The sequence below is a fragment of the Ambystoma mexicanum genome, chromosome 1p, assembly GCF_040938575.1.
Source record: "Ambystoma mexicanum isolate Mex_15411 chromosome 1p, UKY_AmexF1_1, whole genome shotgun sequence".
NCBI lineage: Eukaryota > Metazoa > Chordata > Amphibia > Caudata > Ambystomatidae > Ambystoma > Ambystoma mexicanum.
The window spans coordinates 1475775261-1475799310 of NC_090921.1; the positions used below are offsets into that span (position 1 = coordinate 1475775261).

At 42.4% G+C, this 24050-nt stretch overlaps 9 non-coding genes across 9 annotated transcripts; 2 read left to right on the plus strand and 7 right to left on the minus strand.

Moving 5' to 3' along the window:
* The first annotated feature begins 1427 nt into the window (after positions 1 to 1427).
* On the plus strand, positions 1428 to 1501 carry TRNAI-AAU (transfer RNA isoleucine (anticodon AAU)). The gene has a single exon. It is a non-coding gene; the product is annotated as a tRNA-Ile (tRNA).
* Positions 1502 to 4629: 3128 nt separating this feature from the next.
* On the plus strand, positions 4630 to 4703 carry TRNAI-AAU (transfer RNA isoleucine (anticodon AAU)). Its single transcript has one exon. It is a non-coding gene; the product is annotated as a tRNA-Ile (tRNA).
* A 10254-nt stretch (positions 4704 to 14957) lies between these two features.
* On the minus strand, positions 14958 to 15031 carry TRNAI-AAU (transfer RNA isoleucine (anticodon AAU)). Its single transcript has one exon. It is a non-coding gene; the product is annotated as a tRNA-Ile (tRNA).
* Positions 15032 to 16065: 1034 nt separating this feature from the next.
* Positions 16066 to 16139, minus strand: TRNAI-AAU (transfer RNA isoleucine (anticodon AAU)). Its single transcript has one exon. It is a non-coding gene; the product is annotated as a tRNA-Ile (tRNA).
* A 704-nt stretch (positions 16140 to 16843) lies between these two features.
* On the minus strand, positions 16844 to 16917 carry TRNAI-AAU (transfer RNA isoleucine (anticodon AAU)). The gene has a single exon. It is a non-coding gene; the product is annotated as a tRNA-Ile (tRNA).
* Positions 16918 to 18753: 1836 nt separating this feature from the next.
* On the minus strand, positions 18754 to 18827 carry TRNAI-AAU (transfer RNA isoleucine (anticodon AAU)). Its single transcript has one exon. It is a non-coding gene; the product is annotated as a tRNA-Ile (tRNA).
* A 1034-nt stretch (positions 18828 to 19861) lies between these two features.
* TRNAI-AAU (transfer RNA isoleucine (anticodon AAU)) lies at positions 19862 to 19935 on the minus strand. The gene has a single exon. It is a non-coding gene; the product is annotated as a tRNA-Ile (tRNA).
* Positions 19936 to 20639: 704 nt separating this feature from the next.
* On the minus strand, positions 20640 to 20713 carry TRNAI-AAU (transfer RNA isoleucine (anticodon AAU)). Its single transcript has one exon. It is a non-coding gene; the product is annotated as a tRNA-Ile (tRNA).
* A 1836-nt stretch (positions 20714 to 22549) lies between these two features.
* On the minus strand, positions 22550 to 22623 carry TRNAI-AAU (transfer RNA isoleucine (anticodon AAU)). The gene has a single exon. It is a non-coding gene; the product is annotated as a tRNA-Ile (tRNA).
* Positions 22624 to 24050: the final 1427 nt, after the last annotated feature.

The window sequence follows — 24050 nt, forward strand, 5'->3', positions numbered from 1 at the left end:
AGTTACTAACACAAGATTGCTGTTTTGTTGGAAGCAGCTGTGCATACATGGTCACGGGTCAGTACTGCTGCGGGACATAACCAATGTTGTTGTGAGGATAAGGGTTGTATTTGTGAATGAGTTAGGCATTTTCTTTCAAGGGAAGAAAACTCCCCCCTGCAACTGGCCTCCCTCCTATGCTCCAGTCAGAAGGCATACATTTTCTGACTGAGCATGGTGCTAATCACGCCAAGTTAGCGAATTTCATCCCAGCATTGCCCACTTTGTCAATTTGGGAAAAATGTCTGCAGAAGCATTAGATTGATGCAGAATTCCCACCCACAGCTTTAGATGTACTATGACAAGTTTGCTGTTTTGTTGGAAGCAGCAGTCCATAAATGGTCACAGGTCAGTACTGCTGTGCGAAATGACCAATGAGATGCATTTAACCTTCTTTGTCGCAGTACTACTTAAATGTGACGCAGGCCGCAGGTCAGTTTGAAGATAATTGTAATATTCATGAATTTCCTTCAGATCACATGGAGTTTTTCTTTAGGTTGTTGTGAGGATAAGGGTTGTATGTGTGAATGAGTTAGGCATTTTTTTCCAAGGGAAGAAAACATCCCCCTACAACTGGCCTCCTGCTCATTCTTGAGTCAGAAACAAAACTTTCAGTTGGTTAGAGCATGGTGCTAATAATACCAAGGTCACGGGTTCGATCCCTGTATTGGCCACTTTGTCATCTTGGGAAATATTTCTGTAGAAGCATGAGATTGATGCAAAATTGGCACCCACAGCATGAGAATTACTAACACAAGATTGCTGTTTTGTTGGTAGCAGCCGTGCATACATGGTCACGGGTCAGTACTGCTGCGGGACATAACCAATGTTGTTGTGAGGATAAGGGTTGTATTTGTGAATGAGTTAGGCATTTTCTTTCAAGGGAAGAAAACTCCCCCCTGCAACTGGCCTCCCTCCTATGCTCCAGTCAGAAGGCATACTTTTTCTGACTGAGCATGGTGCTAATCACGCCAAGTTAGCGAATTTGATCCCAGTATTGGCCACTTTGTCAATTTGGGAAATATTTCTGCAGAAGCATGAGATTGATGCAGAATTCCCACCCACAGCTTTAGATTTACTATGACTAGTTTGCTGTTTTGTTGGAAGCAGCAGTCCATAAATGGTCACAGGTCAGTACTGCTGTGGGAAATGACCAATGAGATGCATTTAACCTTCTTTGTCCCAGTTCTACTTAAATGTGATGCAGGCTACAAGTCAGTTTGAAGATAATTGTCATATTCATGAATTTCCTTCAGATCACATGTAGTTTTTCTTTAGGTTGTTGTGAGGATAAGGGTTTTATGTGTGAATGAGTTAGGCATTTTTTTTCCAAGGGAAGAAAAAATCCCCCTGCAACTGGCCTCCCTCTTATGCTCCAGTCAGAAATATGCTTGTTAGCTCAGTTGGTTAGAGCGTGGTGCTAATAACGCCAAGGTCACGGGTTCGATCCCCGTATAGGCCACTTTTTCATTTTGGGAAATATTTCTGCAGAAGGATGAGATTGATGCAGAATTGACACTCACAGCTTTAGAGTTACTAACACAAGATTGCTGTTTTGTTGTAAGCAGCTGTGCATACATAGTCACGGGTCAGTACTGCTGCGGACACAACCAATGTTGTTGTGAGGATAAGGGTTGTATTTGTGAATGAGTTAGGTATTTTCTTTCAAGGGAAGAAAACTCTCCCCTGCAACTGGCCTCCCTCCTATGCTCCAGTCAGAAGGCATACTTTTTCTGACTGAGCATGGTGCTAATCACGCCAAGTTAGTGAATTTGATCCCAGTATTGGCCACTTTGTCAATTTGGGAAAAATGTCTGCAGAAGCATTAGATTGATGTAGAATTCCCACCCACAGCTTTAGATTTACTATGACAAGTTTGCTGTTTTGTTGGAAGCAGCAGTCCATAAATGGTCACAGGTCAGTACTGCTGTGGGAAATGACCAATGAGATGCATTTAACCTTCTTTGTCGCAGTACTACTTAAATGTGATGCAGGCCACAAGTCAGTTTGAAGATAATTGTAATATTCATGAATTTCCTTCAGATCACATGGAGTTTTTCTTTAGGTTGTTGTGAGGATAAGGGTTGTATGTGTGAATGAGTTAGGCATTTTTTTTCCAATGGAAGAAAAAATCCCCTTGCAACTGGCCTCCCTCTTATGCTCCAGTCACTTTTTCTGACTGAGCATGGTGCTAATCACGCCAAGTTAGCGAATTTGATCCCAGTATTGGCCACTTTGTCAATTTGGGAAATATTTCTACAGAAGCATGAGATTGATGCAGAATTCCCACCCACAGCTTTAGATTTACTATGACTAGTTTGCTGTTTTGTTTCAAGCAGCAGTCCATAAATGGTCACGTGTCAGTACTGCTGCGGGACGTCCAATGAGATGCATTTAACCTTCTTTGTCCCAGTTCTACTTAAATGTGATGCAGGCCACAAGTCAGTTTGAAGATAATTGTAATATTCATGGATTTCCTTCAGATCACATGTAGTTTTCCTTTAGGTTGTTGTGAGGATAAGGGTTGTATTTGTGAATGAGTTAGGCATTTTTTTCCAAGGGAAGAAAAAATCCCCCTGCAACTAGCCTCCCTCTTATGCGCCAGTCAGAAAAACGGCTCTCAGCTGGCCGGTTAGCTCAGTTGGTTAACGCCAAGGGCATGGGTTCGATCCCTGTATTGGCCACTTTGTCATTTTGGGAAATATTTCTGCAGAAGCATGAGATTGATGCAGAATTGGCACCCACAGCATGAGAATTACTAACACAAGATTGCTGTTTTGTTGGTAGCAGCCGTGCATACATGGTCACGGGTCAGTACTGCTGCGGGACATAACCAAAGTTGTTGTGAGGATAAGGGTTGTATTTGTGAATGAGTTAGGCATTTTCTTTCAAGGGAAGAAAACTCCCCCCTGCAACTGGCCTCCCTCCTATGCTCCAGTCAGAAGGCATACTTTTTCTGACTGGGCATGGTGCTAATCACGCCAAGTTAGCGAATTTGATCCCAGTATTGGACACTTTGTCAATTTGGGAAATATTTCTGCAGAAGCATGAGATTGATGCAGAATTCCCACCCACAGCTTTAGATTTACTATGACTAGTTTGCTGTTTTGTTTCAAGCAGCAGTCCATAAATGGTCACGGGTCAGTACTGCTGCGGGAAATGACCAATGAGATGCATTTAACCTTCTTTGTCCCAGTTCTACTTAATTGTGATACAGGCCACATGTCCGTTTGAAGATAATTGTAATATTCATGAATTTCCTTCAGATCACATGTAGTTTTTCTTTAGGTTGTTGTGAGGATAAGGGTTGTATGTGTGAATGAGTTAGGCATTTTTTTTCCAAGGGAAGAAAAAATCCCCCTGCAACTGGCCTCCCTCCTATGCTCCAGTCAGAAGGCATACTTTTTCTGACTGAGCATGGTGCTAATCACGCCAAGTTAGCGAATTTGATCCCAGTATTGGCCACTTTGTTAATTTGGGAAATATTTCTGCAGAAGAATGAGATTGATGCAGAATTCCCACCCACAGCTTTAGATTTACTATGAGTAGTTTGCTGTTTTGTTTCAAGCAGCAGTCCATAAATGGTCACGGGTCAGTACTGCTGCGGGACTTCCAATGAGATGCATTTAACCTTCTTTGTCCCAGTTCTACTTAAATGTGATGCAGGCCACAAGTCAGTTTGAAGATAATTGTAATATTCATGAATTTCCTTCAGATCACATGTAGTTTTTCTTTAGGTTATTGTGAGGGTAAGGGTTGTATGTGTGAATGAGTTAGGCATTTTTTTTCCAAGGGAAGAAAAAATCCCCCTGCAACTGGCCTCTCTCTTATGCTCCAGTCAGAAACACGCCTCTCAGCTGGCCGGTTAGCTCAGTTGGTTAGAGCATGGTGCTAATAACGCCAAGGTTGGCCACTTTGTCATCTTGGGAAATATTTCTGCAGAAGCATGAGATTGATGCAGAATTGGCACTCACAGCTTTAGAGTTACTAACACAAGATTGCTGTTTGTTGGAAGCAGCTATGCATACATGGTCACGGGTCAGTACTGCTGCGGGACATAGCCAATGTTGTTGTGAGGATAAGGGTTGTATTTGTGAATGAGTTAGGCATTTTCTTTCAAGGGAAGAAAACTCCACCCTTCACCTGGCCTCCCACCTATGCTCCAGTCAGAAGGCATACTTTTTCTGACTGAGCATGGTGCTAATCACGCCAAGTTAGCGAATTTGATCCCAGTATTGGCCACTTTGTCAATTTGGGAAATATTTCTGCAGAAGCATTAGATTGATGCAGAATTCCCACCCACAGCTTTAGATTTACTACGACAAGTTTGCTGTTTTGTTGGAAGCAGCAGTCCATAAATGGTCACAGGTCAGTACTGCTGTGGGAAATGACCAATGAGATGCATTTAACCCTCTTTGTCCCAGTTCTACTTAAATGTGATGCAGGCTACAAGTCAGTTTGAAGATAATTGTCATATTCATGAATTTCCTTCAGATCACATGTAGTTTTTCTTTAGGTTGTTGTGAGGATAAGGGTTTTATGTGTGAATGAGTTAGGCATTTTTTTTCCAAGGGAAAAAGACTTTCAGCTGGCCGGTTAGCTCAGTTGGTTAGAGCGTGGTGCTAATAACGCCAAGGTCATGGGTTCGATCCCCGTATTGGCCACTTTGTCATTTTGGGAAATATTTCTGCAGAAGCATGAGATTGATGCAGAATTGGCACTCACAGCTTTAGAGTTACTAACACAAGTTTGCTGTTTTGTTGGAAGCAGCTGTGCATACATGGTCACGGGTCAGTACTGCTGCGGGACATAACCAATGTTGTTGTGAGGATAAGGGTTGTATTTGCGAATGAGTTAGGCATTTTCTTTCAAGGGAAGAAAACTCCCCCCTGCAACTGGCCTCCCTCGTATGCTCCAGTCAGATGACGTACTTTTTCTGACTGAGCATGGTGGTAATAACGCCAAGTTAGCGTATTTGATCCCTGTATTGGCCACTTTGTCAATTTGGGAAAAATGTCTGCAGAAGCATTAGATTGATGCAGAATTCCCACCCACAGCTTTAGATTTACTATGACAAGTTTGCTGTTTTGTTGGAAGCAGCAGTCCATAAATGGTCACAGGTCAGTACTGCTGTGCGAAATGACCAATGAGATGCATTTAACCTTCTTTGTCCCAGTTCTACTTAATTGTGATACAGGCCACATGTCCGTTTGAAGATAATTGTAATATTCATGAATTTCCTTCAGATCACATGTAGTTTTTCTTTAGGTTGTTGTGAGGATACGGGTTGTATGTGTGAATGAGTTAGGCATTTTTTTTCCAAGGGAAGAAAAAATCCCCCTGCAACTGCTCCAGTCAGAAATGCGATTCTCAGCTGGCCGCTTAGCTCAGTTGGTTCGAGCATGTTGCTAATAAGGGCAAGGTTACGGGTTCGATCCCCGTATTGGCCACTTTGTCATTTTGGGAAATATTTCTGCAGAAGCATGAGATTGATGCAGAATTGGAACTCACAACTTTAGAGTTACTAACACAAGATTGCTGTTTTGTTGGAAGCAGCTGTGCATACATGGTCACGGGTCAGTACTGCTGTGGGACATAACCAATGTTGTTGTGAGGATAAGGGTTGTATTTGTGAATGAGTTAGGCATTTTCTTTCAAGGGAAGAAAACTCCCCCCTGCAACTGGCCTCCCTCCTATGCTCCAGTCAGAAGGCATACTTTTTCTGACTGAGCATGGTGCTAATCACGCCAAGTTAGCGAATTTGATCTCACTATTGGCCACTTTGTCAATTTGGGAAAAATGTCTGCAGAAGCATTAGATTGATGTAGAATTCCCACCCACAGCTTTAGATTTACTATGACAAGTTTGCTGTTTTGTTGGAAGCAGCAGTCCATAAATGGTCACAGGTCAGTACTGCTGTGGGAAATGACCAATGAGATGCATTTAACCTTCTTTGTTCCAGTTCTACTTAAATGTGATGCAGGCCACAAGTCAGTTTGAAGATAATTGTAATATTCATGAATTTCCTTCAGATCAGATGTAGTTTTTCTTTAGGTTGTTGTGAGGATAAGGGTTGTATGTGTGAATGAGTTAGGCATTTTTTTTCCAAGGGAAGAAAAAATCCCCACGCAACTGGCCTCCCTCTTATGCGCCAGTCAGAAACCCTCCTCTCAGCTGGCAGGTTAGCTCAGTTGGTTAGAGCATGGTGCTAATAACGCCAGGTTACGGGTTCGATCCCCGTATTTGCCCCTTTGTCATTTTGGGAAATATTTCTGCAGAAGCATGAGATTGATGCAGAATTGGCACTCACAGCTTTAGAGTTACTAACACAAGATTGCTGTTTTGTTGGAAGCAGCTGTGCATACATGGTCACGGGTCAGTACTACTGCGGGACATAACCAATGTTGTTGTGAGGATAAGGGTTGTATTTGTGAATGAGTTAGGCATTTTCTTTCAAGGGAAGAAAACTCCCCCCTGCAACTGGCCTCTCTCCTATGCTCCAGTCAGAAGACGTACTTTTTCTGACTGAGCATGGTGCTAATAACGCCAAGTTAGCGTATTTGATCCCTGTATTGGCCACTTTGTCAATTTGGGAAAAATGTCTGCAGAAGCATTAGATTGATGCAGAATTCCCATCCACAGCTTTAGATTTACTATGACAAGTTTGCTGTTTTGTTGGAAGCAGCAGTCCATAAATGGTCACAGGTCAGTACTGCTGTGCGAAATGACCAATGAGATGCATTTAACCTTCTTTGTCGCAGTACTACTTAAATGTGACGCAGGCCACAAGTCAGTTTGAAGATAATTGTAATATTCATGAATTTCCTTCAGATCACATGTAGTTTTTCTTTAGGTTGTTGTGAGGATAAGGGTTGTATGTGTGAATGAGTTAGGCATTTTTTTTTCCAAGGGAAGAAAAAAATCCCCCTGCAACTGGCCTCCCTCTTATGCTCCAGTCACGTTTTCTGACTGAGCATGGTGCTAATCACGCCAAGTTAGCGAATTTGATCCCAGCATTACCCACTTTGTCAATTTGGGAAATATTTCTGCAGAAGCATGAGATTGATGCAGAATTCCCACCCACAGCTTTAGATTTACTGTGACTAGTTTGCTGTTTTGTTTCAAGCAGCAGTCAATGAATGGTCACGGGTCAGTACTGCTGCGGGACTTCCAATGAGATGCATTTAACCTTCTTTGTCCCAGTTCTACTTAAATGTGATGCAGGCCACAAGTCAGTTTGAAGATAATTGTAATATTCATGAATTTCCTTCAGATCACATGGAGTTTTTCTTTAGGTTGTTGTGAGGATAAGGGTTGTATGTGTGAATGAGGTAGGCATTTTTTTTTCCAAGGGAAGAAAAAATCCCCCTGCAACTGGCCTCCCTCTTATGCTCCAGTCAGAAGCAATCCTCTCAGCTGACCGGTTAGCTCAGTTGGTTACCGCCAGTCACGGGTTCGATCCCCGTATTGGCCACTTTGTCATTTTGGGAAATATTTCTGCAGAAGCATGAGATTGATGCAGAATTGGCACTCACAGCTTTAGAGTTACTAACACAAGATTGCTGTTTTGTTGGAAGCAGCTGTGCATTCATGGTCACGGGTCAGTACTGCTGCGGGACATAACCAATGTTGTTGTGAGGATAAGGGTTGTATTTGTGAATGAGTTAGGCATTTTCTTTCAAGGGAAGAAAACTCCCCCCTGCAACTGGCCTCCCTCCTATGCTCCAGTCAGAAGGCGTACATTTTCTGACTGAGCATGGTGCTAATAACGCCAAGTTAGCGTATTTGATCCCTGTATTGGCCACTTTGTCAATTTGTGAAAAATGTCTGCAGAAGCATTAGATTGATGCAGAATTCCCACCCACAGCTTTAGATTTACTATGACAAGTTTGCTGTTTTGTTGGAAGCAGCAGTCCATAAATGGTCACAGGTCAGTACTGCTGTGGGAAATGACCGATGAGATGCATTTAACCTTCTTTGTCTCAGTATTACTTAAATGTGATGCAGGCCACAAGACAGTTTGAAGATAATTGCAATATTCATGAATTTCCTTCAGATCACATGGAGTTTTTCTTTAGGGTGTTGTAAGGATAAGGGTTGTATGTGTAAATGAGTTAGGCATTTTTTTTCCAAGGGAAGAAAAAAATCCCCCTGCAACTGGCCTCCCTCTTATGCTCCAGTCACTTTTTCTGACTGAGCATGGTGCTAATCACGCCAAATTAGCAAATTTGATCCCAGCATTGCCCACTTTGTCAATTTGGGAAATATTTCTGCAGAAGCATGAGATTGGTGCAGAATTCCCACCCACAGCTTTAGATTTACTACGACTAGTTTGCTGTTTTGTTTCAAGCAGCAGTCCATAAATGGTCATGGGTCAGTACTGCTGTGGGACTTCCAATGAGATACATTTAATCTTCTTTGTCCCAGTTCTACTTAAATGTGATGCAGGCCACAAGTCAGTTTGAAGATAATTGTAATATTCATGAATTTCCTTCAGATCACATGTAGTTTTTCTTTAGGTTATTGTGAGGATAAGGGTTGTATGTGTGAATGGGTTAGGCATTTTTTTTCCAAGAGAAGAAAAAATCCCCCTGCAACTGGCCTCCCTCTTATGCTCCAGTCAGAAACACGCCTCTCAGCTGGCCGGTTAGCTCAGTTGGTTAGGGCATGGTGCTAATACCGCCAAGGTTGGCCACTTTGTCATCTTGGGAAATATTTCTGCAGAAGCATGAGATTGATGCAGAATTGGCACCCACAGCATGACAATTACTAACACAAGATTGCTGTTTTGTTGGTAGCAGCTGTGCATACATGGTCACGGTCAGTACTGCTGCGGGACATAACCAATGTTGTTGTGAGGATAAGGGTTGTATTTGTTAATGAGTTAGGCATTTACTTTCAAGGGAAGAAAACTCCCCCCTGCAACTGGCCTCCCTCCTATGCTCCAGTCAGAAGGCATACTTTTTCTGACTGAGCATGGTGCTAATCACGCCAAGTTAGCGAATTTGATCCCAGTATTGGCCACTTTGTCAATTTGGGAAATATTTCTGCAGAAGCATGACATTGATGCAGAATTCCCACCCACAGCTTTAGATTTACTATGACTAGTTTGCTGTTTTGTTTCAAGCAGCAGTCCATAAATGGTCACGGGTCAGTACTGCTGTGGGAAATAACCAATGAGATGCATTTAACCTTCTTTGTCGCAGTACTACTTAAATGTGGCGCAGGCCACAAGTCAGTTTGAAGATAATTGTAATATAATGAATTTCCTTCAGATCACATGTAGTTTTTCTTTAGGTTGTTGTGAGGATAAGGTTTGTATGTGTGAATGAGTTAGGCATTTTTTTTCCAAGGGAAGAAAAAATCCCCCTGCAACTGGCCTCCCTCTTATGCTCCAGTTAGAAACAATCCTTTCAGCTGGCCGGTTAGCTCAGTTGGATAACGCCAAAGTCACAGGTTCGATCCCCGTACTGGCCACTTTGTCATTTTGGGAAATATTTCTGCAGAAGCATGAGATTGATGCAGAATTGGCACTCTGTAGGGTATTTTGTGGAGATTTGGGGCCTGACGGTATTTTCTTACCGCCGAAAAATAACTTAGCAACAATCACTCCTTGTATTCAGATTGGGCCATGTACAACAATAATACAGTGGACATGCATTATTTCAGCACCCAGACATGCGTATTTGGTATGTGTGGTTGGTATGCGTGGTTGGTGGTATTTTGATGAGCATAATTCCCTTGTTTTATTTGTGGCCCCAATATCCAGAACCCCTTATTTTTGCTTAGATTTTTCGTGTAATCACTAGAGAGACCTCAGGCTTGCATTTCAGGAACACCACATTTTCATTTTTAGTGTGCCACCATGGGCAATTTCTCTCTGTCTTATCTACGGCAGCGAGCTATCATGTGGTATTTTCACTATCTTATATACGGTAGTGAACTATGTCCCGGGCCTCCCTTTTTGCCGACTCATAGACCTCCGACAAACTACAACACACACAGTTAGTTATAACTGCTCATACTGAATTACATTGTGCACACGGCTGCAACCAAATTTGATGTTTAGCTACCTTGAAAATGACAATTGCACTGTCTAAACATCTCCCCACATCATCAGCACTGTTTTGGTAAATATAAAACACACCACCCGTCTGCTTTCAAATATTTTTGTGTATTATAAAAGTTGCATTTAAACACGATCTCACCCTTTACAGAAATAAATAAAATAGCACAGTAACAGCATTGTCTGTGATACACTGAAAAGAGAGTGGCGGAGACAAGAACTCAATTTGCAACATTAACATGTGATTAAAGCACAGGAATCTCCTTTCCTACACTGACTGAATATTCTCGTACACACTCACTCCCCACACTTCTGTAATTACCTTATCTGTTCAGCATGAGTTTTCTTCAGCTGTTCTCTTTCTGAACTTGGCTCCCTTGAAGATTAACCCCGGTGAAAACAAGCGTCTTTCGTTCTCAAACCGGGGTTATTGCCTGGAATTCTCAGCTTTTGCAGCAGGAATGCTTCAGCCAGGAAAACAGGTCCTTCTCCCAGCTCTGCCAAATCCCGACTGTCCTCTGTCTTTTTTCAAACTCCCCCCAACAAAACTCTCATCACTGCCTCTAGCATGATACTTGCTATGACGCTGCTCCAATCAGAAATCAATAATGCCATCTCCTCCCTCACTACACAATGGCTCCTTTTTACAGTAACCATTTGTAACCAACTGATTTCCTGTTCCTTCGAGCCCTTGGCTTCCTGTAGTTATGTGGACAGAATAGCAGAGAAAAAGAAAAAAATGAATGTGCGTTTAAAAGTTCACTTTCAGAGTAGGCCTATTTCTGCAGTGGAGACACATTTTTATTAGTGGGTTATGTTAAATGCAGTTTTATTAGTCAGGTTAGTTATTAATAATGTTAGTTATTAATTTTCAAATGTGTCTCTTGCACCATAGGCATTTCAGGTGAAAAATAGTGTGCATTTTTGAATGTGCACATGTGCTTTTAACTGTAAAAATAGATTTGCATCTTATATGTTAAAATCGTTTTTGACTGAATAGCCTGTCTTTACTTATATGTCCATGTTAATCTGGTAACACATATAGCAATGCACGCACCCATGTGGTGGTGCTGCATAAAAAAATTCTACCTGTGCAGTAGTGCTGTACTCTGTGCTGTAACACGCCAAATATCCTTACATACCCTCCTTTTGTTTTTAGAACTTGGCTACAATCCAAGCCAATTCCTAAAAACAACTTGTTCTTTTTTTTTCTTTTAAAATGCATGTGTATTGGGATATCTTTCTCTTCCTGGCGTAGCTAGTAAAATCAGTAACATTTTCATTTTTACTGATAGCACAATCAACCATCCACCCATGATCAGCACCAGGACAGCCAAACCCACTATTGAGCGTTTCCCCCAGGTTCCCCAATTAAATCTTTCCACTTCTATTATCCCCAGATTACTAATTGTAATATTGTTTTTTCTCAAATTCATTTTTATGACATGTCTTTCTTTGTGATTCAATAAATATTCCACATCCGGATCTATTGGAAAAGTATCCCTTTGAAAAAAATCGATATTTTCCACTTGGCTTTCCCAAACATCATTTGTTACATGAAACAATGTTAACCCCCCAATTGACACAATTGTATCCTTTGGAACCTGTAAATAAAAAACATTATATTTCACCTGTTTAACCACGTATGTTCCATGGTTTAAATGTACTACCATCATGTTCTTTAAACAGGTGCTGATCAACCATTTACCTCTGACCATCTTAGCCGGTGCCATTTCTTCACTCCCCATATTGCTAATAATCACTTCACATCCCTCTGATATACTTGGGTCAGATTTCAAACCACAAATAGCATCTGCGGCATCAGGAACAAACGGTTTACCTGGACACATATAATTTTGTTCTTTAAATTTTACACATGTTTCCAGGTTTGGTATTAAATAAACTTCAGGTTCCCATGACTGAAATGCCACCACTTCTGGAGTCTTAATCTTAATAAATGTGCCCTCTTGCCAAAATCCCACGTTGTGTACCCACTTCGTTTGATAAATAAGTTCAGGGGCTACATATGGGATGCATAGCAAAAATCCGATCTCTAGTCTTTCCAAGTCCACATATAATGGCATTGCATTACCCATTTCGAATGCAATTTTTACCTGTATTACATCAATTTCCCTCCTGGTCAATCTTTCTTGGCGTTATTAGCACCATGCTCAGTCAGAAAAAGTATGCCTTCTGACTGGAGCATAGGAGGGAGGCCAGTTGCAGGGGGGAGTTTTCTTCCCTTGAAAGAAAATGCTTAACTCATTCACAAATACTACCCTTATCCTCACAACAACATTGGTTATGTCCCGCAGCAGTACTGACCCGTGACCATGTATGCACAGCTGCTTCCAACAAAACAGCAATCTTGTGTTAGTAACTCTAAAGCTGTGAGTGCCAATTCTGCATCAATCTCATGCTTCTGCAGAAATATTTCCCAAAATGACAAAGTGGCCAATACGGGGATCGAACCCGTGACCTTGGCGTTGTTATTAGCACCACGCTCTAACCAACTGAGCTAACCAGCAAGCTGAGAGTACTGTTTCTGACTGGAGCATAAGAGGGAGGCCATTTGCATGGGGATTTTTTCTTCCCTTGGAAAAAAAATGCCTAACTCATTCACACATACAACCCTTATCCTCACAACAACCTAAAGAAAAACTACATGTGATCTGAAGGAAATTCATGAATATTACAATTATCTTCAAACTGACTTGTGGCCTGCATCACATTTAAGTAGAACTGGGACAAAGAAGGTTAAATGCATCTCATTGGTCATTTGCCACAGCAGTACTGACCTGTGACCATTTATGGACTGCTGCTTCCAACAAAACAGCAAACTTGTCATAGTAAATCTAAAGCTGTGGGTGGGAATTCTGCATCAATCTCATGCTTCTGCAGAAACATTTCCCAAATTGACAAAGTGGCCAATGCTGGGATCAAATTCGCTAACTTGGCGTGATTAGCACCATGCTCAGTCAGAAAAAGTATGCCTTCTGACTGGAGCATAGGAGGGAAGCCAGTTGCAGGGGGGAGTTTTCTTCCCTTGAAAGAAAATGCCTAACTCATTCACAAATACAACCCTTATCCTCACAACAACATTGGTTATGTCCCGCAGCAGTACTGACCCGTGACATTTATGCACAGCTGCTTCCAACAAAACAGCAATCTTGTGTTAGTAAATCTAAATCTGTGAGTGCCAATTCTGCATCAATCGCATGCTTCTGCAAAAATATTTCCCAAAGTGACAAAGTGGCCAATACGGGGATTGAACCCATGACCATGGCGTTATTAGCACGACTCTCCAACCAACTGAGCTAACCGTACGGCTGAGAGTCTTGTTTCTGACTGGAGCATAAGAGGGAGGCCAGTTTCAGGGGGATTTTTTTCTTCCCTTGGAAAAAAAATGCCTAACTCATTCACACATACAACCCTTATCCTCACAACAACCTAAAGAAAAACTACATGTGATCTGAAGGAAATTCATGAATATTACAATTATCTTCAAACTGACTTGTGGCCTGCATCACATTTAAGTAGAACTGGGACAAAGAAGGATAAATGCATCTCATTGGTCATTTCCCACAGCAGTACTGACCTGTGACCATTTATGGACTGCTGCTTCCAACAAAACAGCAAACTTGTCATAGTAAATCTAAAGCTGTGGGTGGGAATTCTGCATCACTCTAATGCTTCTGCAGACATTTTTCCCAAATTGACAAAGTGGCCAATACTGGGATCAAATTTGCTTACTTGGCGTGATTAGCACCATGCTCAGTCAGAAAAAGTATGCCTTCTGACTGGAGCATAGGAGGGAGGCCAGTTGCAGGGGGGAGTTTTCTTCCCTTGAAAGAAAATGCCTAACTCATTCACCAATACAACCCTTATCCTCACAACAACATTGGTTATGTCCCGCAGCAGTACTGACCCGTGACCATGTATGCACAGCTGCTTCCAACAAAACAGCAATCTTGTGTTAGTAACTCTAAAGCTGTGAGTGCCAATTCTGCATCAATCTCATGCTTCTGCAGAAATATTTCCCAAAATGACAAAATGACCAAAACGGGGATCGAACCCGTGACATTGGCGTTATTAGCACCACGCTGTAACCAACTGAGCTAACCAGCCAGCTGAAAATTATGTTTCTGACTGGAGTGTAAGAGGGAGGCCAGTTGCAGGGGGATTTTTTCTTCCCTTGGAAATAAAATGCCTAACTCATTCACACATACAACCCTTATCCTCACAACAACCTAAAGAAAAACTACATGTGATCTGAAGGAAATTCATGAATATTACAATTATCTTCAAACTGACTTGTGGCCTGCATCACATTTAAGTAGAACTGGGACAAAGAAGGTTAAATGCATCTCATTGGAAGTCCCGCAGCAGTACTGACGCGTGACCATTTATGGACTGCTGCTTGAAACAAAACAGCAAACTAGTCATAGTAAATCTAAAGCTGTGGGTGGGAATTCTGCATCAATCTCATGCTTCTGCAGAAATATTTCCCAAAATGACAAAGTGGTCAATACGGGGTTCGAACCCATGACCTTGGCGTTATTAGTACCATGCTCTAACCAACTGAGCTAACCGGCCAGCTGAGAGTCGTGTTTCTGGCTGGAGCATAGGAGGGAGGCCAGTTGCAGGGGGGAGTTTTCTTCCCTTGAAAGAAAATTCCTAACTCATTCACAAATACAACCCTTATCCTCACAACAACATTGGTTATGTCCCGCAGCAGTACTGACCCGTGACCATGTATGCACAGCTGCTTCCAACAAAACAGCAATCTTGTATTAGTAACTCTAAAGTTGTGAGTTCCAATTCTGCACCAATCTTTCCCAAAAGTGCAAAGTGGCCAATACGGGGATCGAACCCGTGACCTTGGCGTTATTAGCACCATGCTCTAACAAACTGAGCTAATCGGCCAACTGCGAGTTGTGTTTCTGGCTGGAGCATAGGAGGGAGGCCAGTTGCAGGGGGGAGTTTTCTTCCCTTGAAAGAAAATGCCTAACTCATTCACAAATACAACCCTTATCCTCACAACAACATTGGTTATGTCCCGCAGCAGTACTGACCCGTGACCATGTATGCACAGCTGCTTCCAACAAAATAGCAATCTTGTGTCAGTAACTCTAAAGCTGTGAGTGCCAATTCTGCATCAATCTCATGCTTCTGCAGAAATATTTCCCAAAATGACAAAGTGACCAATACGGGGATCGAACCCGTGACATCTCTAACAAACTGAGCTAACCAGCAAGCTAATAATTCTGTTTCTGACTGGAGCATAAGAGGGAGGCCAGTTGCAGGGGGATTTTTTCTTCCCTTGGAAATAAAATGCCTAACTCATTCACACATACAACCCTTATCCTCACAACAACCTAAAGAAAAACTACATGTGATCTGAAGGAAATTCATGAATATTACAATTATCTTCAAACTGACTTGTGGCCTGCATCACATTTAAGTAGAACTGGGACAAAGAAGGTTAAATGCATCTCATTGGAAGTCCAGCAGCAGTACTGACCCGTGACCATTTATGGACTGCTGCTTGAAACAAAACAGCAAACTAGTCATAGTAAATCTAAAGCTGTGGGTGGGAATTCTGCATCAATCTCATGCTTCTGCAGAAATATTTCCCAAATTGACAAAGTGGCCAATACTGGGATCAAATTCGCTAACTTGGCGTGATTAGCACCATGCTCAGTCAGAAAAGGTATGCCTTCTGACTGAGCATAGGAGGGAGGCCAGTTGCAGGCAGGAGTTTTCTTCCCTTGAAAGAAAAGGCCTAACTCATTCACAAATACAACCCTTATCCTCACAACAACATTGGTTATGTCCCGCAGCAGTACTGACCCGTGACCATGTATGCACAGCTGCTTCCAACAAAACAGCAATCTTGTATTAGTAACTCTAAAGTTGTGAGTTCCAATTCTGCACCAATCTTTCCCAAAATGATAAAGTGGCCAATACGGGGATCGAACCCATGACCTTGGGGTTATTAGCACCATGCTCTAACCAACTGAGCCAACCGGCCAGCTGAGAGTCACTTTTCTGACTGGAGCATAAGAGGGAGGCCAGTTGCAGGGGGATTTTTTCTTCCCTTGGAAAAAAATGCCTAACTCATTCACACATACAACCCTTATCCTCACAACAACCTAAAGAAAAACTATATGTGATCTGAAGGAAATTCATGAATATTACAATTATCTTCAAACTGACTTGTGGCCTGCATCACATTTAAGTAGAACTGGGACAAAGAAGGTTAAATGCATCTCATTGGAAGTCCAGCAGCAGTACTGACCCGTGACCATTTATGGACTGCTGCTTCCAACAAAACAGCAAACTAGTCATAGTAAATCTAAAGCTGTGGGTGGGAATTCTGTATCAATCTAATGCTTCTGCAGACATTTTTCCCAAATTGACAAAGTCGCGAATACAGGGATCAAATGCGCTAACTTGGCGTTATTAGCCCCATGCTCAGTCAGAAAAAGTATGCCTTCTGACTGGAGCATAGGAGGGAGGCCAGTTGCAGGGGGGAGTTTTCTTCCCTTGAAAGAAAATGCCTAACTCATTCACAAATACAACCCTTATCCTCACAACAACATTGGTTATGTCCCGCAGCAGTACTGACCCGTGACCATGTATGCACAGCTGCTTCCAACAAAACAGCAATCTTGTATTAGTAACTCTAAAGTTGTGAGTTCCAATTCTGCACCAATCTTTCCCAAAAGGGCAAAGTGGCCAATACGGGGATCGAACCCATGACCTTGGCGTTATTAGCACCATGCTCTAACCAACTGAGCTAACCGGCCAGCTGAGAGTCATGCTTCTGGCTGGAGCATAGGAGGGAGGCCAGTTGCAGGGGGGAGTTTTCTTCCCTTGAAAGAAAATGCCTAACTCATTCACAAATACAACCCTTATCCTCACAACAACATTGGTTATGTCCCGCAGCAGTACTGACCCGTGACCATGTATGCACAGCTGCTTCCAACAAAACAGCAATCTTGTGTTAGTAACTCTAAAGCTGTGAGTTCCAATTCTGCATCAATCTCATGCTTCTGCAGAAATATTTCCCAAAATGACAAAGTGACCACGAACCCGTGACATTGGCGTTATTAGCACCACGCTCTAACCAACAAAGCTAACTAGCCAGCTGAGAATTCTGTTTCTGACTGGAGCATAAGAGGGAGGCCAGTTGCAGGGGGATTTTTTCTTCCCTTGGAAAAAAATGCCTAACTCATTCACACATACAACCCTTATCCTCACAACAACCTAAAGAAAAACTACATGTGATCTGAAGGAAATTCATGAATATTACAATTATCTTCAAACTGACTTGTGGCCTGCATCACATTTAAGTAGAACTGGGACAAAGAAGGTAAAATGCATCTCATTGGTCATTTCCCACAGCAGTACTGACCTGTGACCATTTATGGACTGCTGCTTCCAACAAAACAGCAAACTTGTCATAGTAAATCTAAAGCTGTGTTTGGGAATTCTGAGTCAATCTCATGCTTCTGCAGAAATATTTCCCAAATTGACAAAGTGGCCAATGCGGGGATCAAATCCCCTAACTTGGCGTTATTAGCACCATGCTCAGTCAGAAAAAGTATGCCTACTGACTGGAACATAGGAGGGAGGCCAGTTGCAGGGGGGAGTTTTCTTCCCTTGAAAGAAAATGCCTAACTCATTCACAAATACAACCCTTATCCTCACAACAACATTGGTTATGTCCCGCAGCAGTACTGACCCGTGACCATGTATGCACAGCTGCTTCCAACAAAACAGCAATCTTGTGTTAGTAACTCTAAAGCTGTGAGTGACAATTCTGCATCAATCTCATGCTTCTGCAGAAATATTTCCCAAAATGACAAATACGGGGATCGAACCCGTGACATTGGCGTTATTAGCACCACGCTCTAACCAACAAAGCTAACTAGCCAGCTGAGAACTTTGTTTCCGACTGCAGCATAAGACGGAGGCCAGTTGCAGGGGGATTTTTTCTTCCCTTGGAAAAAAATGCCTAACTCATTCACACATACAACCCTTATCCTCACAACAACCTAAAGAAAAACTACATGTGATCTGAAGGAAATTCATGAATATTACAATTATCTTCAAACTGACTTTTGGACTGCATCACATTTAAGTAGAACTGGGACAAAGAAGGTAAAATGCATCTCATAGGTCATTTCCCACAGCAGTACTGACCCGTGACCATTTATGGACTGCTGCTTCCAACAAAACAGCAAACTTGTCATAGTAAATCTAAAGCTGTGTTTGGGAATTCTGAGTCAATCTCATGCTTCTGCAGAAATATTTCCCAAATTGACAAAGTGGCCAATGCGGGGATCAAATCCCCTAACTTGGCGTTATTAGCACCATGCTCAGTCAGAAAAAGTATGCCTTCTGACTGGAACATAGGAGGGAGGCCAGTTGCAGGGGGGAGTTTTCTTCCCTTGAAAGAAAATGCCTAACTCATTCACAAATACAACCCTTATCCTCACAACAACATTGGTTATGTCCCGCAGCAGTACTGACCCGTGACCATGTATTCACAGCTGCTTCCAACAAAACAGCAATCTTGTATTAGTAACTCTAAAGTTGTGAGTTCCAATTCTGCATCAATCTTTCCCAAAAGGGCAAAGTGGCCAATACGGGGATTGAACCCGTGACCTTGGCGTTATTAGCACCATTCTCTAACCAACTGAGCTAACTGGCCAGATGAGAGTCACGTATCTGGCTGGAGCATAGGAGGGAGGCCAGTTGCAGGGGGGAGTTTTCTTCCCTTGAAAGAAAATGCCTAACTCATTCACAAATACAACCCTTATCCTCACAACAACATTGGTTATGTCCCGCAGCAGTACTGACCCGTGACCATGTATGCACAGCTGCTTCCAACAAAATAGCAATCTTGTGTCAGTAACTCTAAAGCTGTGAGTGCCAATTCTGCATCAATCTCATGCTTCTGCAGAAATATTTCCCAAAATGACAAAGTGACCAATACGGGGATCGAACCCGTGACATCTCTAACAAACTGAGCTAACCAGCAAGCTAATAATTCTGTTTCTGACTGGAGCATAAGAGGGAGGCCAGTTGCAGGGGGATTTTTTCTTCCCTTGGAAATAAAATGCCTAACTCATTCACACATACAACCCTTATCCTCACAACAACCTAAAGAAAAACTACATGTGATCTGAAGGAAATTCATGAATATTACAATTATCTTCAAACTGACTTGTGGCCTGCATCACATTTAAGTAGAACTGGGACAAAGAAGGTTAAATGCATCTCATTGGAAGTCCAGCAGCAGTACTGACCCGTGACCATTTATGGACTGCTGCTTGAAACAAAACAGCAAACTAGTCATAGTAAATCTAAAGCTGTGGGTGGGAATTCTGCATCAATCTCATGCTTCTGCAGAAATATTTCCCAAATTGACAAAGTGGCCAATACTGGGATCAAATTCGCTAACTTGGCGTGATTAGCACCATGCTCAGTCAGAAAAGGTATGCCTTCTGACTGAGCATAGGAGGGAGGCCAGTTGCAGGCAGGAGTTTTCTTCCCTTGAAAGAAAAGGCCTAACTCATTCACAAATACAACCCTTATCCTCACAACAACATTGGTTATGTCCCGCAGCAGTACTGACCCGTGACCATGTATGCACAGCTGCTTCCAACAAAACAGCAATCTTGTATTAGTAACTCTAAAGTTGTGAGTTCCAATTCTGCACCAATCTTTCCCAAAATGATAAAGTGGCCAATACGGGGATCGAACCCATGACCTTGGGGTTATTAGCACCATGCTCTAACCAACTGAGCCAACCGGCCAGCTGAGAGTCACTTTTCTGACTGGAGCATAAGAGGGAGGCCAGTTGCAGGGGGATTTTTTCTTCCCTTGGAAAAAAATGCCTAACTCATTCACACATACAACCCTTATCCTCACAACAACCTAAAGAAAAACTATATGTGATCTGAAGGAAATTCATGAATATTACAATTATCTTCAAACTGACTTGTGGCCTGCATCACATTTAAGTAGAACTGGGACAAAGAAGGTTAAATGCATCTCATTGGAAGTCCAGCAGCAGTACTGACCCGTGACCATTTATGGACTGCTGCTTCCAACAAAACAGCAAACTAGTCATAGTAAATCTAAAGCTGTGGGTGGGAATTCTGTATCAATCTAATGCTTCTGCAGACATTTTTCCCAAATTGACAAAGTCGCGAATACAGGGATCAAATGCGCTAACTTGGCGTTATTAGCCCCATGCTCAGTCAGAAAAAGTATGCCTTCTGACTGGAGCATAGGAGGGAGGCCAGTTGCAGGGGGGAGTTTTCTTCCCTTGAAAGAAAATGCCTAACTCATTCACAAATACAACCCTTATCCTCACAACAACATTGGTTATGTCCCGCAGCAGTACTGACCCGTGACCATGTATGCACAGCTGCTTCCAACAAAACAGCAATCTTGTATTAATAACTCTAAAGTTGTGAGTTCCAATTCTGCACCAATCTTTCCCAAAAGGGCAAAGTGGCCAATACGGGGATCGAACCCATGACCTTGGCGTTATTAGCACCATGCTCTAACCAACTGAGCTAACCGGCCAGCTGAGAGTCATGCTTCTGGCTGGAGCATAGGAGGGAGGCCAGTTGCAGGGGGGAGTTTTCTTCCCTTGAAAGAAAATGCCTAACTCATTCACAAATACAACCCTTATCCTCACAACAACATTGGTTATGTCCCGCAGCAGTACTGACCCGTGACCATGTATGCACAGCTGCTTCCAACAAAACAGCAATCTTGTGTTAGTAACTCTAAAGCTGTGAGTTCCAATTCTGCATCAATCTCATGCTTCTGCAGAAATATTTCCCAAAATGACAAAGTGACCACGAACCCGTGACATTGGCGTTATTAGCACCACGCTCTAACCAACAAAGCTAACTAGCCAGCTGAGAATTCTGTTTCTGACTGGAGCATAAGAGGGAGGCCAGTTGCAGGGGGATTTTTTCTTCCCTTGGAAAAAAATGCCTAACTCATTCACACATACAACCCTTATCCTCACAACAACCTAAAGAAAAACTACATGTGATCTGAAGGAAATTCATGAATATTACAATTATCTTCAAACTGACTTGTGGCCTGCATCACATTTAAGTAGAACTGGGACAAAGAAGGTAAAATGCATCTCATAGGTAATTTCCCACAGCAGTACTGACCTGTGACCATTTATGGACTGCTGCTTCCAACAAAACAGCAAACTTGTCATAGTAAATCTAAAGCTGTGTTTGGGAATTCTGAGTCAATCTCATGCTTCTGCAGAAATATTTCCCAAATTGACAAAGTGGCCAATGCGGGGATCAAATCCCCTAACTTGGCGTTATTAGCACCATGCTCAGTCAGAAAAAGTATGCCTACTGACTGGAACATAGGAGGGAGGCCAGTTGCAGGGGGGAGTTTTCTTCCCTTGAAAGAAAATGCCTAACTCATTCACAAATACAACCCTTATCCTCACAACAACATTGGTTATGTCCCGCAGCAGTACTGACCCGTGACCATGTATGCACAGCTGCTTCCAACAAAACAGCAATCTTGTGTTAGTAACTCTAAAGCTGTGAGTGACAATTCTGCATCAATCTCATGCTTCTGCAGAAATATTTCCCAAAATGACAAATACGGGGATCGAACCCGTGACATTGGCGTTATTAGCACCACGCTCTAACCAACAAAGCTAACTAGCCAGCTGAGAACTTTGTTTCCGACTGCAGCATAAGACGGAGGCCAGTTGCAGGGGGATTTTTTCTTCCCTTGGAAAAAAATGCCTAACTCATTCACACATACAACCCTTATCCTCACAACAACCTAAAGAAAAACTACATGTGATCTGAAGGAAATTCATGAATATTACAATTATCTTCAAACTGACTTTTGGACTGCATCACATTTAAGTAGAACTGGGACAAAGAAGGTAAAATGCATCTCATAGGTCATTTCCCACAGCAGTACTGACCCGTGACCATTTATGGACTGCTGCTTCCAACAAAACAGCAAACTTGTCATAGTAAATCTAAAGCTGTGTTTGGGAATTCTGAGTCAATCTCATGCTTCTGCAGAAATATTTCCCAAATTGACAAAGTGGCCAATGCGGGGATCAAATCCCCTAACTTGGCGTTATTAGCACCATGCTCAGTCAGAAAAAGTATGCCTTCTGACTGGAACATAGGAGGGAGGCCAGTTGCAGGGGGGAGTTTTCTTCCCTTGAAAGAAAATGCCTAACTCATTCACAAATACAACCCTTATCCTCACAACAACATTGGTTATGTCCCGCAGCAGTACTGACCCGTGACCATGTATTCACAGCTGCTTCCAACAAAACAGCAATCTTGTATTAGTAACTCTAAAGTTGTGAGTTCCAATTCTGCATCAATCTTTCCCAAAAGGGCAAAGTGGCCAATACGGGGATTGAACCCGTGACCTTGGCGTTATTAGCACCATTCTCTAACCAACTGAGCTAACTGGCCAGATGAGAGTCACGTATCTGGCTGGAGCATAGGAGGGAGGCCAGTTGCAGGGGGGAGTTTTCTTCCCTTGAAAGAAAATGCCTAACTCATTCACAAATACAACCCTTATCCTCACAGCAACATTGGTTATGTCCCGCAGCAGTACTGACCCGTGACTATGTATGCACAGCTGCTTCCAACAAAACAGCAATCTTGTGTTAGTAACTCTAAAGGTGTGAGTTCCAATTCTGCATCAATCTCATGCTTCTGCAGAAATATTTCCCAAAATGACAAAGTGTCCAATACAGGGATCGAACCCGTGACCTTGGCGTTATTAGCACCATGCTCTAACCAACAAAGCTAACTAGCCAGCTGAGAACTTTGTTTCCGACTGCAGCATAAGACGGAGGCCAGTTGCAGGGGGATTTTTTCTTCCCTTGGAAAAAAATGCCTAACTCATTCACACATACAACCCTTATCCTCACAACAACCTAAAGAAAAACTACATGTGATCTGAAGGAAATTCATGAATATTACAATTATCTTCAAACTGACTTTTGGACTGCATCACATTTAAGTAGAACTGGGACAAAGAAGGTTAAATGCATCTCATTGGAAGTGCCGCAGCAGTACTGACCCGTGACCATTTATGGGATGCTGCTTGAAACAGAACAGCAAACTAGTCATAGTAAATCTAAAGCTGTGGGTGGGAATTCTGCATCAATCTCATGCTTCTGCAGACATTTTTCCCAAATTGACAAAGTCGCCAATACAGGGATCAAATGCGCTAACTTGGCGTTATTAGCACCATGCTCAGTCAGAAAAAGTATGCCTTCTGACTGGAGCATAGGAGGGAGGCCAGTTGCAGGGGGGAGTTTTCTTCCCTTGAAAGAAAACGCCTAACTCATTCACAAATACAACCCTTATCCTCACAACAACCTAAAGAAAAACTCCATGTGATCTGAAGGAAATTCATGAATATTACAATTATCTTCAAACTGACTTGTGGCCTGCATCACATTTAAGTAGAACTGCGACAAAGAAGGTTAAATGCATCTCATTGGTCATTTCCCACAGCAGTACTGACCTGTGACCATTTATGGATTGCTGCTTCCAACAAAACTGCAAACTTGTCATAGTAAATCAAAAGCTGTGGGTGGGAATTCTGCATCAATCTCATGCTTCTGCAGAAATATTTCCCGAATTGACAAAGTGGCCAATACGGGGATCAAATCCGCTAACTTGGCGTTATTGGCACCATGCTCAGTCAGAAAAAGTATGCCTTCTGACTGGAGCATTGGAGGGAGGCCAGTTGCAGGGGGGAGTTTTCTTCCCTTGAAAGAAAATGCCTAACTCATTCTCAAATACAACCCTTATCCTCACAACAACATTGGTCATGTCCCGCAGCAGTACTGACCCGTGACCATGTATGGACATCTGCATCCAAC